The sequence below is a fragment of the Oculina patagonica genome, chromosome 5 (genome assembly GCF_052425735.1).
Source record: "Oculina patagonica isolate OP01 chromosome 5, crgOcupat, whole genome shotgun sequence".
In the NCBI taxonomy this organism is placed as follows: Eukaryota; Metazoa; Cnidaria; class Anthozoa; order Scleractinia; family Oculinidae; genus Oculina; species Oculina patagonica.
In genome coordinates, this window is record NC_135762.1 from 12,270,429 (window position 1) to 12,288,453 (window position 18,025).

An 18,025-nucleotide genomic window follows, 5' to 3' on the forward strand; every position below is an offset into this window, starting at 1 on the left:
CTAGAACTTAATGTCCCGGATGGCAATATGTAATAAGAACGCGGCTTGTTTTACATATATAATTATGGTTTCTCTTATTATTCCTTTAATCACTTTGAACAGTTCGCACTTCAGGGGGACGTTAATACTTTACAAAGAAAGAGGCGGCGGAACGTTTTGGAACGGGGGGGGGGGGGGTAAGACTGTCCCACAAATACTCGGCAGGTTTTCATATCTGGAGCAACTTTTTTCAGTTCTAGCAACTTTTTGTTTTCTGAGCAGTTTCTAGACCAAAGATTCTCCAATTGTTGTTCGAAGATCATACGAACGTTTCCAATCATTTTTCGAACTTTTCCGAAGATAAACGAAGTTTCCCGAAGACTTCAAAGGAAGTTTCGAAGATGTTTGAACTCACTCACGAGACAGAATATCTTGACAAACAAATTTTACGCTGCGCTCGCGATATTCTCGGCACCAAAACGTGCGCGGGGGCTGACAAATTTTCGTTTGGGGGGGGGGGGGGGTACAGCCCCCCTGCCTCCCTGCTCCGCCGCCTATGAATGAAGGTCGTTAAAACTCTGTACCCTGCAGTGGATAACTGAGTCACAAAAAATTCTGTGGAAAACGAGATAGTTTACAACATACTGATATCTGATTGCTGCTACTTTTTCTGGAACGTTCTTGGAGCCTTCTGGAGCCTTTCCACGGACAAAAACAGCTTTCATCAGAGTACAGTTGTATGTAAATTAGTGGATTATTTCAAATAATGACAACAACGACTTTAGCATGAAAATCAAGAAGCAGTTTAACCATGCTGTGAAGGGATATCATCAGACAAATATCTTCGGCAGGGGATGTGAAAAAGTCTAATTAAAGTGTTTTAAAGTCAGTTTAATTTATATTTAATGAGCTATATTGCAGGTGTTTGTTAACTGTTAACTGAAGATAGGTTTAACACACAAAACTATGCTGAACAGTTCTATATTTATCGGGCTTAAAACATGCAGTTTAAGCTTGGGCGAATTTTAGCTAATGGTTTTTCTTCTACGCGCAATTATAAATAACTGTTTTTTTTTTCTTTGAGCGGATCATCGGCAACAAAAGAAAAAAAGCTTTTTTAATCACCATTCTCTCTCAATGTACCTCCCTACCTCCCTTTTAAATTTTTCACATTTTAAGTGAGTGTTTCGTCATTGAGGTAACTAAAACAAATATAATAATAATGTCCCTGTTGCCAATGTGCAATAAGAACGCCGCTTGTTTCACATAATAAGGCCGTCTATAAAATTTAAAAATACATGTAAAATGATATTCTAAAAACGTTAAACAATTCCAAAATTCCCCCACTAACTACAATTTAAAAATTCAATAAAACTTAAAAACGTCTTCTTTCCATGTGACTGTCTGCGCAGATAACGCTTTAAAACTGATGTTTCGAGAATGTTCTTGCCTTTCACTATATTAACACAATTAAGCACAATTATTTCGAATAAAAACATAAACAACGATTTCATTATAACAGGCAAGAGCCCGGTATAACCGTGCTGGGAAGGAATATCATCCAGAGATGCATGTTCGGCACTCGATGTAAAAAAGTGTAATCAATTTAAGTGTTTTAAAGTTAGTTTACTGAGAAAGCACGCGTATCAGCGGTGACTGATTACTGAAGCGGATTTCAGCTAATGGACTTTCTCCTGTGTATAATTATAAATAACTGTTTTTTTGTTAAGCTTTTTAGAGCTTACTTATTACAGGTAGCAAAAATTTTGTGTTTTACCCCAAAAATCTCCTATAAGATTTCATGATTATGCACATTAGCACATTTATTTGGACTAAAAACATAAACATTAATTTTGTAAATGAAGGGGCGATACAACCGTGCTGGGAAGAAATACCATCCAGAGATGCATCTTCGGAACGGGATGTGAAAACATAAACAAGGATTTCAATTATAAGGCAAGGTGCGGAGTAATCATGCTGGGAACGATTATCGTCCATACACGCATGTTCGGCACAGGACGTGACAAAGTTTAGTTTAAGTGTTTAAAGTCAGTTTACTGAGAGAGCAGGTGTATGGTGACTGAAAACTGAAAATAATTCAATACACAACAAGATGCTATGCGTTCTAAATTTATCATGCTTAAAACATTTAGTTTAAGCTCCACCTAATGTACTTTCGGTGCATAATTAATAAATAGTAGTTTTTTTTCGTTGAAAGGATCATCGAAAACATAAAAAAAGAAAAAAAAACTAGTTTCAATTACTGTTTTCTCTCACTATAAGCTATTGTACTTCCCCCTAAAATTGTTCACACCTTAAGTTAGCGTTTCGTTGTTGAGGTAACTAAACACAAATAATGTCTTTGATATGGCATTGTAATAACAATTATGATATCCCACATTATTATTCTACTTTTTCACCATTTACCATATAAGGACAAAAGAACGTACAAAGTATGCCACGTCATTACACTGTAGATCAGGGCAAGAATACGGACGGACAAACTTACCGTCGGAATACGGATCTTAACTCAGTGGAAAAATAGTGGAATAATAAATCCCTTGTTCGATGGTTTAATATATAATACGAGCGGACATTTTGCTTATTGCTCGTATTTTTCCGAGCCCCGTAGTGGCGCGGAAAAATACTACGCAACTCGCAAAATATCCGCTTTTCTGCTCCTCGAAAGAATCTACGCCATGCGCATTAAACTCGTATACAGTACACGTGGATCCTGGGTAATGACTAACATTACTCGACGTTAGCGTTAAATGTTAATGTCCTTGCTGATGACCATAGGCGTACGAGGCTGGAGGCGAGGGGGGCTTCAGCCCCCCCCCCCCCCGGGGGATTCACCGCGCGCAAACGGTCGAGCTATGGAGAATACAGGAAAGCCGTTGTATATTCGACGGTATTCAACTCAACCTTCCCATCGTGCGATGCGATCTTATTCTCGACGAAATTAAGCGTATTTTCTATGGCATGGTATAAAATAGTTACACAACACTTTCGAGTGGTATACCATGGAATTTCCCACTTGACACCGCGAAAATACAAGTGACTCGTGGGATATTCCACGGTATACCACTCGAAAGCGTTGCATAACTATTATATATATCTTACAAGGTAAATTAAGATTTAAAAGAAAATAATAAATTTGATGAAAAATAAAATTGAGTTGAAATTCAATAACATTATAGCGGGACGGTTTGCAAGTAATTGCGATGCACTGCAATCAAACAAGCATTGATGAAGAGAAATGAAAAGAAAACTGTGGCGACTTCTTCGAACTGCTTGAAGTTATTATTTCTTAGTTTGGAGTGGAAAATAATGGACTCCTGATTTTTGTTATTTAGCTTAAGGCAGGGCGGTTATGGAGATATGGCGCTTGTATAAGGAATTGCACATTAGTACTTTTAGTTCCATAAGAAACTCGTTGGGTATATGCCAGTGTAAATTTGTCTCCCAGTCTTCAGTCCTAACGGCACTTTTTTGCTAATTGGAGAGAAGGTATTATTTTTAGGGAGATTGCTGGATGAAATTATTACTGACAGTCAGGAAATATCAATTACAGAATTGACCCTTTTACTCTCTCAGTATTTTTTAATTGGTAGGCGCTAAGTAAATTCGAAGGCTTTCACGTGGCGGGTAATAAAATGGGCCATTTATAAAATGTTAGAACGATTTCAGTTAACCCGTGAAATAGTTATTACACTTTTAGATACTATTAGACACAAACTCCATTGTTTTCTTTTGTTTCCGTTCGACTATTACGCACAAACTGGTAGATATTGTTTCACAGGTTAAATGAAATCACTCTAAAAAAAAAACAAATAAACAATCAAGCAAACTATAACAAGCTGTAGGCGCGGATGCGATTATATGTGTTGGGTCTCAAAGCACTCAAATATGTAAACAATTTACTTCACTGAAATTTTTGCTTGAATTGATGACCTCTATCCACTGTAATTGGCGAACATGTCCAGCAAGCCCTGCTCTATAAAGAAAGTCCCATAAGCGAAGTTAGTATGTAACACACAATAAACCACTATACACCATGATCCAAACTTAATGGACAGTTACATACAATTCTACAACGCGGTTTGCCTATTTAGCAAAAGAAAAACATAACTAATAAAATATTTATTGACTAGTAATAAAGATTTGCAGTGAAACAAACAAACATTGCCGAGAGGTGTAGATGAAGTAGAGGAATTACACAAAGAACGTAAACTCGCATTTAATACAGGTTATGAAAAAGAAAAGTAACTTAATTAAAAAAAAGAATTATCCGTAAAAGAATGTGCAGTAAGTTGATGAGAGAGTTTAACGGTGTTGTGTTAGTTAAGTACACAACACAACACATCCAACACTATCACCGCCACCTTTGGAGATCATATAGTTAGCACTCAAAAGTGGAACAAATGTTATCCTCGTCCCCAGTCACCAACCTGATGACTTCCTCCGCGCCTGATTACCGTGCATGGTTTCCTTGGTAACCCTTGCAGCAAGCGACCGGAAATAGGAGGGTGACTGGGAGGGAACTTTAGCTCATCACCCACCAATCATTCACTCTCTCGTGATCAGTAGCGCATGATTGGTACGTGATAAGTGCACATGCGTGGTCGAGGCTCAAATCCTACTTGCACTTTGAATCAATGGCATAGCTCTAACTTGCCTTATTTCCAATGAAAACAAAGTAAAGAAATATAGATGAATATTCTTGTGCCAATTTGGGGTGACCACAGCAAACTCGATCCACATATGTACAGGGTACACTGTACCTTCCCCTTTCCCTTTACACCTTTTTTATTGCTACCGCAAGTCAACTTCTGCCGTCCCCTCTCTCCACATTTCCGCCACTTCATTTTATGCCTGTCCTCTCTCCGCTAATCATCTCTCCACACCCAAGTTAAACCTTTAATGGAAACACATCACAAAATAACACTATTTATTACTTAGGGTACTCAGGAATATAGCGAGAACTTGATGAAGATGGCAAAATCGACATGTGAACAGTGCACTCAAAGCCATCGGAGAATATTAGGCAGAAAGGCATGGCTGACATTAGAAAGAACAAGAACATTGAGAAGCTTGAGAAGCTTAAAATCGGGCGCTTTGCCTTGAAAGGCAGGGTTCAGTACAGCAGAAACCACGAAGCAGTTACTTAAGTAGCACTCAGTCCGACTGTGTTTGTGTAAGTCACAGGGCTTGCATGAGCTGTATTAGTGTGCATAATATAATATCTAGAACGTTGTCGAGATTGCATTATTACTTAATGACATGATGGTTTCAATTTATAAATGTATTTCACACAATACAACTTGAACTGACATTTTTTTCTGATCCATTTTGGTCTTAGTTTTGCATGTCACTCACCCCCATGGAAAATTTTCTGTAGTTCTGCTTCCTTGGACCACGATGTTATCATTCTTAACAATGGTGTCAGTAAGTATTGCAATTATTTGTATTGGCAGTTCTTGACTGACTTACACAGCTGCATGGTAATTTGTTTTGCTACCAAGTCAAGCCATACACTGTGTTTTAATTTGATTGGAAAGTACTCTAACATAAGTGTTCCGTGAGACAATTGCATTCCCTCAAATTCTCACAAGACCTTTTACACTTGTACACTAACAGGGCAGTGCTGTCAATAAGTTTTGAAGTAGACAGCGGCGATGGGAAAGTAGGCAGCAGCCTACTGTTTGAGTGCCGAAAGCGCGAGCCTATTTTAACGTTTTCCTGACAGTATTTGGGCCTAAAGAACAACCAAAATTAAGACTATATTAACCATATTTTATGTTTATAACAACCATTCGTTTCCTTAAAAACTCAATCACTGGCTTTTAGAAAACAGCAAAATGATAAATCTTCAAATGCTGATTTCATTTTGGCACATGCGAAAGCCTGGGGTCTAATCTTGTGAAAATGTCCCAGGCGTTCCACGACTCTCCAATCTGCTTGGATTTTTTTCTACTTCCACCGAAAGGTTAACACATTTAAAACTCCAAAAATGGGCGTTTACTTTGGCTCAGACGTTTGAGCTGCATGTTTTAAAATTATTTTTGCAGGATCTTTTCATTATTTTAAGCTGGTTTCTTGCTATATCCTGTTCTGTGAAAATGTTGCAGGCGTTCCATGATTCTTTAATCAACTTCCATCACGCCTGGGAAAGGTAAACACGTTTAAAACTCCCGAAATGCGTCTTTATTTCGACTTAGACATTTCATTGAGGTGGATGTCTCACAATTATTTGTGTGGGATTTTTTCTCTATTTTAAGTTTCTTACCAAAATTAACAGTAAAATGAGACGAAAGTAGCCGGTCAAAGATGGGTCAGTAGCCGGCTGTTTCAGCCAGCTAACAGCCCTTATTGATAGTACTGATTTACAGGACTTTCCAATTCGATGACTTCCCATCACTTTTTCCTACATTTTTGAAACTTTTCCATGACCTTAAATGGATTGTGTCACGACTGAGATATATTTTTTATTAAGTTTGCCAAATACACCACTTTTCTTCAAAATTTTCAAAAATTATCTTCATTTCGGGTACTTTTGTACCCTTTCCATTACAAAAAAATATCCTGACTAATTTATTTTGTACAACCCATACCATTTTCATGACTTTCCATGACCTACATTTAAATTCTATCATTTTCCACGCCTTGGAAAATGATAAAATATGACCTTCCAGGTTTTTCGTGACCCACACGAACCCTCATTAATTCAAGATGCTTTTAATAACAAATTGGCATTTTTGCCATAATTTCTTTTAGACGAAAGCTGCCTGTATGGAGAATTACCATTCTGGATCATTAAGAACGACTGAAGTTTTATCACCAACAGCTGTTGTTAAGATATTTACTTCTAGGATGACCTGTTTACAGTAACGTTTATACAAGAACAACTAAGCAAGTAAGAACAGATTGTTCTCAATTTTTCACCCAGCCTACCATTGGTTAACAGTTAAAATGGTTCCCCGCCCCAACGTTCGAGCAATATAGGCAAAAATATAGTTACCAAAAAGAACTCATAGCATGGTAACAGTTTAAGTACAGCTAACAAAAACCTACCAAAACTATTACACTCAAGCTGACCCCACAAGACAAAAATGGATTTGAAATTATCTATATTTCAGTAAGACCGACGTTTCCAGTTCAGAACAAAATGGCTCGTGTTTGAACATTTTTACGAGGTTTGACTTTAATTTTCTCAAGAATGCTTTTGAATTTAATTACGCAGTCACTAAGACAAATAAACATCAGTAAGATCTTTTACAAAGTGTACAAAATGTTGCCATGCTATCAGTGGATTTTTGGTACAAAATTGTTGCACTTGCTCACAATTTCAGTGGAATTCATCTTAAATCTCTTTCCATCAAAGAGTGCACTTCTAAGGCCTGGACAACTTCACTCCACTGTTTGCTGCCTGTTTTGTTCTTCTGCATGTTATCCATCCTCATCCATTTTTTTCCTTCTCTGCAGTGCAATGCTACTAACTTTTTTTCGGTCTGTCTGTCTTTCTCTCCCCCTTCCCCTTCACGTTATAAGCAGGATATTTACCCAATGTTTCCATTGTGCACCTCTTAGGCTATTAATTCTCTGTGCCACAGGGATACTATTGGATCTCCCTGGAGACACCAGCTGTTACTCGAACACCATCTGCACCTCAGTTGTCATAGACTAACACCAGCAGATTAGTCAGTAAGTAAGAATGTTTTTGCTAACCAGAAGTCAGGGCCAAGTTGTTAAAAAAAATGAATAACACTATCCACTGGATAAATTCTTATCCACTGGATAACTGTCATACAAAACCTCCTTCGTTATCCACCAGATAGTAGGCTAATTTAGCAACACAAACAAGAATGTCAGTTGACGACGGCATGCACATCAAAACTACCCATATATGGGTACCCCGCGCAAAATAAGAGACGTTTGTTTGGATTTTTAACCATGTTTCAAGGTCCATAACTTCGTCTCTGTTCATCCTAAAAGCATCAAACTTGGTCAAATGACCAATCTCACCAGGTGCTTTCATATGGTGATGTCAGATTATCAATTTCTTAAAATTAAAAACTTGCCCCAGTTCCCCACTTATGTCCAGAAATGCCTCGGAATGGCCAATGTCGTTTTTAAGATTACAGGATTTTCAGCCATCATCTACTTAAGACATAATAATTCATCCCCACTTTCTCACAGCCCCTTTAAAACACTCTGCCGTAAAGTAGTATTATTTTGATAACAACTTTTACTCAGGCCTTGATCTCTAAATGTTCCTTAGAATGTGCTTCAAAATGGGTGATTTTATAATTATTGTGTTTGTTTTGTTTTTTTTGCAGGAATTAAATACGACATCAAGCTTATTACTCCGCACTCTACATTTTATGCCTTTTAATGATACATTTTGATACAATCAGTACTTAGTACACCACTTTTGTATATTTACCATAGGCTTTTAGAATTCGCTCAATTTTTAAATGCATAGCAATTCTTTCCTTTATTTGCAATTTGACATCAAGAGCTAACAATCCTTTTCCTGAATTAACTGCGCATAAAGTGTATTCTATCAATAATTCAGTATTTTGATGATTTTTTTTTTTCAAGATGAACAAAGATTTTAACGCAAAGTCACAGCTAACAACTAATTTACAATAGTGGTCGCAAGTAAAAAAAAAAAACACTATTTCCCAATCATGCTCTAGAACAGTTTCTTTAGAATCAACATTTATAAATGCACAATCTAGTTTTTGGCATGATGGTCCTAAACTTCAGGCCTATTATTTTGTGCATAAATTGTAACCTGGAAATGCTTAGCCTTTGTAACAAGGTAAAAGCAAACTGTACCATTTTATAGGATATTAAAGCACAATGTTTGGTCAATTAATCATATGTTCACTTCATTAACTAATATTACTTTACTACATCAACTTAACTATCTTTTAGTTACAATAAAATACATGAACACTTCAACTCAATGTCCTCTTTTTGACATAGTACATTGTGCCAATTCAATTTCTTTACATAATTCACTTAGCAACACCTCTTACAAAACGTTTTATAGCGTATGTTAACCGGGGGGGGGAGGAGTACGGGGATGGGAGGGAACCAACTTCCATACATTCGCTTATATGAAATCTCAGCAATGTTCTCGGAAATGATATTAAAACGGCGATCACATTTTCCCGTGTCCCTCGAAGCTATTCTACTTTCTATATTTCTCGTCGTTCTTTTCAGGAGCGTCATTACGTTCATGGTCTGTCCCCTTAGAATTTGTTTTACCTCATTAGCAATCCTCACGTCTGTTGAAAATCACGGTATAATAATAAATTTGCATTACAGCACTAAAATGTTGCACGATTTCACCAAATTTTCCGTCCTTATAACTACACGACGATGACACAATTTTGGGATAAAACAGACCATTAGATTCTCACTCAACATAATTGTCACTCCTTTCAATTTCTTTACATAAAACTCACTTAGCAACTCCTCTTGCAAACATTTTTATAGCGTATGTTAACCGGGGAGGAGGAGTAGGGGGGTGGGAGGAAACCAACTTCCATTTCACAGGAACAAATGGCCTGCTTCATCATCCCCAAAAACCCCTGATGAAATCGTGACTTGATCGCATTGCAAGTTTTCCGCGCTTCACGCTCGCCCTCGCACTTCGCGCTCGCTGTATCGCGCTTCACGCGCCCGCAAAATAAACCACCTGTTCTGGGCACAAGTTGTCGGAACATGACTATTCGGTCCCAGACCTCGTCTCTATCTCCCGCCCCCCACCTCTTAATTGTTATCAAACGTCACTCTTTTTAGGCCCAATTCATCCCCTACCTCCATCCCCCACCATGGGCGTCTCAGATTCTAATCGCTGATCCCACGCGCCAAAAATTCCAAGAGATCCCTGAAATACCTCTCACTAATTGCTGCTCAGCTACGTATTTTCATATGCATCTCTGTAGACCTACATGACCGCCGATTTAACCAAAAAAGAATTCAGCCTGCATAGAAAGACTTCGTGTTTTGGGACTTGCAGACGTTTTTGTTTATACTAAAACTCCCCGGCATACTGTATTTCGTGGACTGGACTGGACTAGTAAAACGCAGACTAGTAAAACGCGGACTTGTAAAACGCCTCTAGACACTTCCTTGGCCACAATCATCTTACGGCTCTCTTCAATACATAATGTCTCAAAAAAACAGTAACCTCAGAAAGAAGTCAGAAGCAAATAAGGTCGAAAGACCGAATTTGAACATATAACGGCAAATGTTCTAATGTCACGAAAGTAGGAGTCGTGTAGGCCCGTCACCTTTATTTACCACATACTGCCCCCAAATTAAAACAGTACCCTCAGAAAGAAGTCAGAAGCAAATAAGGTCGAAAGACCGAATTTAAACATTTAACGGCAAATATTCTAATGTCACGAACGTAGGAGTCGTGTAGGCCCGTCACCTTTATTTACCATTGACTGTTGATTCCTGGACGGGCCCCGTTCTACCTCGTGCGAGCAATACAAACGACTGCACTCAACAGACGTCAAGTAGTGGAAAGAAAGAAACATATGCACACAACTCATAGCATCAATCCCGTTGTTTTAGTAGGGGTTTGCAGAACGAACATGTGCTATACTGCAAAAACATCTCCACGCTAAAACAGACCATAGAGTGCTCAAAAAAGCTAGAAATATGCCGTCGAAGAAACACACAAGAGCTTCAAACACAAATTGTTTCGCTCGCTAAACCGTTTAGTTTTATCCGATTTACAAGCGCTTGTTTTACAAGTCCACGTTCTACAAGTCTGTGCTTAACAAGCCCTCGTTTTACAAGTCCGCGTTTTACAAGTCCGCGTTTTACTAGTCCGCGTTTTACAAGTCCGCGTTTTACTAGTCCGCGTTTTACTAGTCCTCCTTTTACAAGTCCGCGTTTTACCTGAGTCCGCGTTTTACTAGTCCGCGTTTTACAAGTCCGCGTTTTACTAGTCCGCGTTTTACTAGTCCAGTCCAGTCCTCGAAATACAGTATCCCAAAACTCCCCGCCCTCTAAAGATAAGTCCTTGACGGTTCTTGTCGTTTTTCGGTGCCTATTCATCTTCGGCATCTTTCTCATCCACCTCTCGTTCTGTCCTGTGTCTGTCATCACACGAAAGAAAAGCTGATTCTCAAAAAATCTGCCACAAAAGGAAATTGACAAAAACAATATGAAAACCATATATCGAAAGTTTCTTATTCTAAAATTTTATCATACGTCTTAATTCAGAGCTACATAGAAGTTCCTCCTTTTGAGTTATTGATACTGTTCTTACAGTACCTCTTTCCACTAGCGAAATTTTACAAAATTCCTTCGCGGCGAAAAGGTAGCGCAAATCCAGAACAGACTCCAATCGAGAGTGGGTTAATTCTAGATTACTATTAATTAACTATTACAACATTCATTTTTGAGTTATTTTTTCAAAATAGCTCTTAGTCGTCGTGTCCTTGTAATCAGTCAGTGGGTCAGTGAAGTATGTGTGTTTGTCACACCAATCAGATTTCAGGTACTATCAACCAATCAAATTGCAGTTTATAGAGGCGAAGTAATCTGACGAAATTATGTCTCGCAGCGTGTCGCAGTTCGTTTTCGTTGAAAGATTTCAGCTCGAAGATTAATTGTTGAGTTGTGAATTATTATGGATTTGAAACGTACTTTACTTAACGCTCGCCTGCTTACAACGCACACGCCGTGAGCAAAAGGCCCAACACTAACTTGTTATTCGTCTTATTCGAGCGCACGTTTGGAGAGGCTAGCTTTCCTGACCGTAGTAAAAATAACATATAACATTTGCACAAAGCAGATTTGAAGAATAATGTTGTCATTACTTTTGCCGTCTGCTTTGCCAAATAGGTTGCGAGTTTGTGAATCAAATCGAGAGCTTCGATACAAAGTTCCCAACTTCGGCCCGAAATTAATAAAACCTATAATTTTGTTATCAAAAAGGACTTTGCTACGCTAAACTGTTGGAAACAAATGTCATAAAAATTAAAAAACTTTTAGGTTCAGCGAGCCGTAAACATGTTGTCTCGAACAAATTAGTCTGTCGCGTCGCGTCGGCTTCGATTAAAATCAATTTTACATATGGGTAAACCATCCAGTTTCATCCGGTTTACAAACGCAGAAGACTTGAAAATGAAGACAGTGAAGATTATGCCTCACAGAAATCGTTAAATATGTTTTTTCCTACAAAAAAGTTAAAATTTGACCAAATTTCTACCTGCATAAAATTTATTTATCGGCAAATCACTTGCGTGATCGCTGATGCGAAGCGTTGTCTTGCACTCCAAGCTACTTCAACTTTCCTTGACAAGCTCTAAAATCTTCGAGTTCAGAAATCGCCATGACTTTCGAGCAACATGTCTTGTTTCTCCTTAACTACCAAAACTTCGAAAGTTCAGTCGGGCCGAAGTTGGGAACTAATCGAAGTTCGCAATTTGATTCGCAAACTCGCAACGTAATTGGCAACTTCATAACAAAGTTTCCAATTTCCCAACAAACTTCGCAAAGCGGGCGGCCAAAGTAAACTGAAATCAACTGTAAAACATCTCGTTCAAACATTTAATGAACCGGTACAAGTATTAACTTTGCTGTTAAAAGCAACTACGATCGATAGCAAAAACAGAATAATAGCGTGCCATTCCGTGACAATTTGATAACTCAATTAGTTCTTGTTTGTTGAATAGAATTTAGGTTGTGAATGAACGAAAATCTTTGTTGAACAGTTCTGACAGGAAACAAATACTCCAGGTGTACTGCGCTTTAAAGAACTTTCCCGAAGAAAGTGGTTTTTGATTTGATGCGTTTATTACTTCGTTTATTATAGTACTTTTCGTTCGATGTCTCTATGGAAACGTGGCTTTTTCGAGAAAAACAAGGGTATCGTGTTACGTTCGTTTTTAAAAAACAAAGGTCTCATGTTACAAAAGTGAGAAAAACAACAATATCATGTTTCAGTATTTGGCAAAAAGCCAAAAGTATTCCGTAACAAACAAAAGTAACACGTTACGGTTGCTACAAAGCTAGCAACAAAATAACCGCTTAAACAGAATAAGAACGTGCCATTTTGTGACATTTTGATAATTGAATTAGTTTTTGCTTTTCAATTAAATGATGAAAATTTACGTATTGAATGAAACAGTTCTGATGTATCAAAATGCACGTAAAAGTTATTTTGTTTGCAAGCAAATTTTGTGCAAAAAAGTGACTCCGTGGGCCGCCATACACAAATAGCTCAACCCATGGCATAAACCATCCCAACAGGACAATCACCCAGTTTCACCCCAAGCCACCCAATAAATTGAAAAAATAACTCCTGCACGCTTAGCGTGCCTATGTTTAAAATAGTTTCCCAAGCCGACTAAGCTAACTTAACGTCGAGTGTATCTTTCAGTACAAAACATGCCGTTATGACGCCGGAAATCCAGCTCACGCATACTATACCCCGTGACTCACGCAAACCTCCGACTTACGTGCTACTACAGTCATTCCTTTCTAAACATTTTTTTTGACCACCACCGTACCTTTCTACCCAAAAAACTCATGAAACCGCCCGGTTTTAACCTGTTTTAACCTTTCAAAAATTAGAGCGTTCGAAACTAAATAAGATCCGTAATCACAAACAACATACAGCCGTTTACCAGCACTCTTTAAAACTCCTGAAACCCTTCAAAATCAGGCAAAATAAATCTTTGAAATAACCTTTATCAATGTTTCTTATTTTTTATTCAGTTCTATAAAATGCCTTTCGTACACTACTGTCAAACAAAAATTTCAATTTCCTCAAAGTTTCAAGACAAAAGAATAACAAATATTTCGTGCACAATGTAATTTGATTAAGCGAATATTATCACGTCTAAAAATACTTCAAGCAATTCAGTGAAAACCCGTTTTTTTTTCGTATCAACGAAAACCACTTTCGAATAATCAATACATGAAAATAACAATAAGATCAAAAGGAAGAAAGGAACCTTTCTAATTATTTGAAGACTTTCAAAGCCGTGATATTATGCATCCAATCCGCGATAAAATTTAATTACAACAAAATCCAAGTTCTCATTTTGAAGTCCATTTTTTTCAGTTGATACCTTTATCCAACTTGTGAAAAATTCCATTCAAGTTCCTATTAATACTGTACATTCCCAATGTTTTGCTCAGGTCTTCAGAAGCGTCTTACTAACCAAATCTAAAATAATTCCAAAACATGCTGTACAAACATTCTACTCTTTGTGACAAACGACTTGACGACCAATTGTTCAGAAATGAAAATCGACACAGTTCTTCCTAAATAAAAAAAAAGTTTTACGGCGGAGTCAGGCTCAAAAAATATACCGCAAGATCACACCCCCATTCATAGTCAGAAACCAGCAAACCATCTAGTTTGCTAAAAAAAACACTGCGTGACATCAATGACGTTACCTTTTTCATTTACAAAAATAACTTTAACTTGTCAAAGTAAGTGCAATTTCACAATGGTGAATATCAGTACAGTATGGGGCCCAGTTCTCGGCCGGGTCCAGTTCTCGGCCACTTTGTGTTTAACGCGTTTTTTCACACTCCAGTTGAATTAAAAGAAAAAGGTATTTCCTTCAAACGATAGACTGATTCATGTGCTTTAAGTATCTTGAGTTTGATCGTTCAATTCGATATAGAAAGCTCACACGTCGAGTTTACGCGGAGGTAGGTGAATTTGCATTCCCGAAAAATTTGTTTGTTTACGGCTCCTTAAAATTCATGGATGTAGTTAAATTCGTATTTTATCCAAAAGCCCCCACCATACGAGCTAATTTTTGGCATGTGAAACGTAGAATAATTCAGCTTTCTGCTTTAGTTAACTTTTCGTTGAACCGTTGTATTTTTTGGTCTTTATTTACTTCGAAATTTTTTCTTGCGACGTTTGCGTATTTGCCAGTTCTCGGCCACCCTGCTCGCTATCACAGCTTAGCGCTTGGTTTTTAATATAATTTCATCTGCTGCTGCCAGAATGAAAGAAATAAATGTTTTAAAAATAAAGTTCAATTTTATTTCTAAGTTTTGAGCTGACTCTTGTCTTGTCTATTATTTCTACAACACCTAAATCTTTCAAGACCTTTTCACTGCAAAATAAACCATCTAAATGCACGGGTCACACAATGCGGTTTTGCCAGAACCTGCACATAGGCAACTAGGCGCGTTAAAATCCTTCTTTTCTAAAGTAAAACAAAGCCTCATAAAAATAATTTGGGATCGATATAACATAAATAGGTTTACAGAGTGATTTTATGACTGTGAAAATTAATTGAGCATTTTTTTTACAGATAATTACGCACAAGCTTATTAGTGGCCGAGAACTGGGCCAAGGTGGCCGAGAACTGGGCCGACAAATGGAGCTTTTATTTTTATTATTGCTCGGGCAAATTAATTTTTGATCGGTCGATAGCTTTACACCAAAAAGCTGAATAATGTAGCTAGCTCTGGGAGAAATTTCAAGTTCCTGCGGTTCTTCTGAGGTAAGAAATACAAGTTTACGTCAAAAGTGGCCGAGAACTGGGCCCCATACTGTACTTTGCCCCGTAAGCTTTTTTCTCTGTCCTTCCGCCGAAGCAAAAAAACACAACCTGATTACACATTAACCCTAAAGTCGACCAAGTGTGCCTGCAACGATTTCCTGTCAAAACTAAAATGAAAACCATTGCAGTATGCGTCACCCGTAGCGGTTTTGTAGCAACCCCAAGCTATCCCCGTCTTTTTGGCCGCGCCAGGAGACTACGCTCTAGGACGACCAAAGGGTAAACTATAAATCGGCCACGCCCGATTAATAAGAAGGGAAAATCAGAAGATGACGCCTTGATGGTAGAGAAAATGGTAACAACACATTTAGTTTAACGACAATTGTCATATTCGTGATTGAGTTTGAATGCATTAGAACCCCGGTAACTCGAACTCTGAAGGGAAACGAAAAACAGTTCGAGTTAGCTGGGTTTCGAGTTATCGTGGTCGATTGAATATTCAATTTGCCAAGTTAATAATTGATAGTTTATCGATTTTTCAGCACTACAGTTAGCGCGATTTGCGATTGAGTGTGCGTCCTTAGACCAGTAGCAGAGTTATCACTCTTGCTAGTCACAAATGACACAGACAATCCAGTGAACCAATCAAAACAGCCGGGAAACTCGGTGGATAACAACTATCAAATTTCCTATGCATAAGCGGTGTAATAAGTTTGGAGCAATTCTAGAATGCCCCGCCACTTCATTTACATGTGTCGGAACTCAAAAAGAACAAGGAATAACACAATAGGCGCTTTAATTATTTAACGAGATGAAAAAAGGGGCGGGGATTTCTCGAATCTAGCCCAAAGCGTAACTTTTCAATGACTGTCTTAACTTTGGCCCTAAACGCGAAGAGTTTCTGAAATTCATATAAGGCATTTTTGGCGGGAACTGCGCACGCCCGCTACGTTAGCTAGGTGGCACGAGAATTTGTTTCGGCACTCAAGTAAACATAGCTATTCTATGAGGAAAATATATAAACCCAAATTGTTTATTGACTTTTATGTTTGGAGAGGATTTATCACCTTGGGACTTTTGACTCTTAGAAGTGGGGCTTATTTTCAGGTTTGATCAGTTGCTACCAGTAAACTTTGCGCATGCGAAGATCGTGCCAGAAGCACAAACAGGAAGTCGTTAGCAAGGTAGTTAAATCCATACAAGAGGGGAGGGGACTGGACTAAACCATAGTTAGTCTACTAACGATGACTAAACCTATCACTGCTCACATACGGATACAAGAGAAGATTTCATTACTACTTTTTATTACCAATTAAAGATTTCTGCTACACCAGCAATTTTAGGAAACCCTCACTTTTGTATTGCGTTAAACCTTGTATATATCAAAAAAATGTTATTCTGTACAATAATTTGAACGTGTTTACAAAAAACAAACTATAATTAATTCAGCAAGCCAAAACATTTTCGAAACAGCCGGTATTCTGAAAGATTTTATCCTTTCAAAGCACTTTCTCGTCCCTTCTTATTTGCTTGCATTGTTGCTTCTCTCTCCTCCTTCGTCCTTGTGTCTCCAACGTGCCGGCTGCCATCTGGATTCTGTTTAACGCGGGTTCTCTTGTACTGCTCTCTCAGGGCGCTGATGGCTGCTGCGGTTTCGGCGTCGGACTTTTTAGTAGCTTCTCGGTTAGCTTCCTCGTGCGCTGGAAGATTGCCTCCTTTTTTGTTCTCCTTGCGCATCTTTCGATAGCTCTTGGCAAACTCTATTCCCGCCTTCACCGTTTTAATTGGTTGCGTTACCATCTTTTTAAGGAGGGTGCCAAGACCTTGAATATAATGAAAAACAAATGAGATATTATTTAATCTCCTACCCAGATCCAGATATGTATGTATCTTTTCAACCCTAGTATCCTGCAAGTGTGTAAACATTTGAGCCCGGTTGTTCAAAGTGTGGATAATGCAATCCACCAGATAAATCACTATCCAGTGGATAATTCTCATACAAAAACTACTTCGCTATCCCGTGGATAAGTCTTAAGCAAACACATTGCGCTATCTACCGGATAGCGTTTTATCCGGTGGATAGCGTTATCCACATTTTAAACAACTGGGGCCTGGGTACGAGAAAAGCCATCACGCGTGCATCGCGCGAGGTTCTGGCGTTTGGCTCGCAGCTCACTAGAAAACCAATCGTATAACAGTAAGCGCATAACCTGTTTAATACCTGTTCTGTGGCCGGTTTCATCTCTGTCACGAATACCGCTTTTTCCAACATGTACAGTCTTCCCCTTGGCTTTGATTGTTTTTCCTCTAAAGAAAAATAAACATTGCCGCTAGTGAGTGTAATGGAGTGATTGTCTAACTGGTAAAACTGTAGACCACCTATAATACGGGCTGATATGGGGCAAATTGAGTGAAATTTTAGTGAAGTACTTAAAGGAAAAAAAATTCCACGCATGAGACCCCCCTTGCATTGAGTATACTAACAACATTATTCAGCTAACATTGTGTAAAGCAAAGAACAACAGATCATC

The 18,025-nt window shown here is 38.3% G+C and overlaps 1 protein-coding gene across 1 annotated transcript in view; it reads left to right on the forward strand.

The window, feature by feature from the left end:
• Nucleotides 1-18,025, forward strand: part of LOC144655561 (uncharacterized) — a 253,491-nt gene that overhangs the window by 26,372 nt on the left and 209,094 nt on the right. The window lies entirely within an intron of this gene.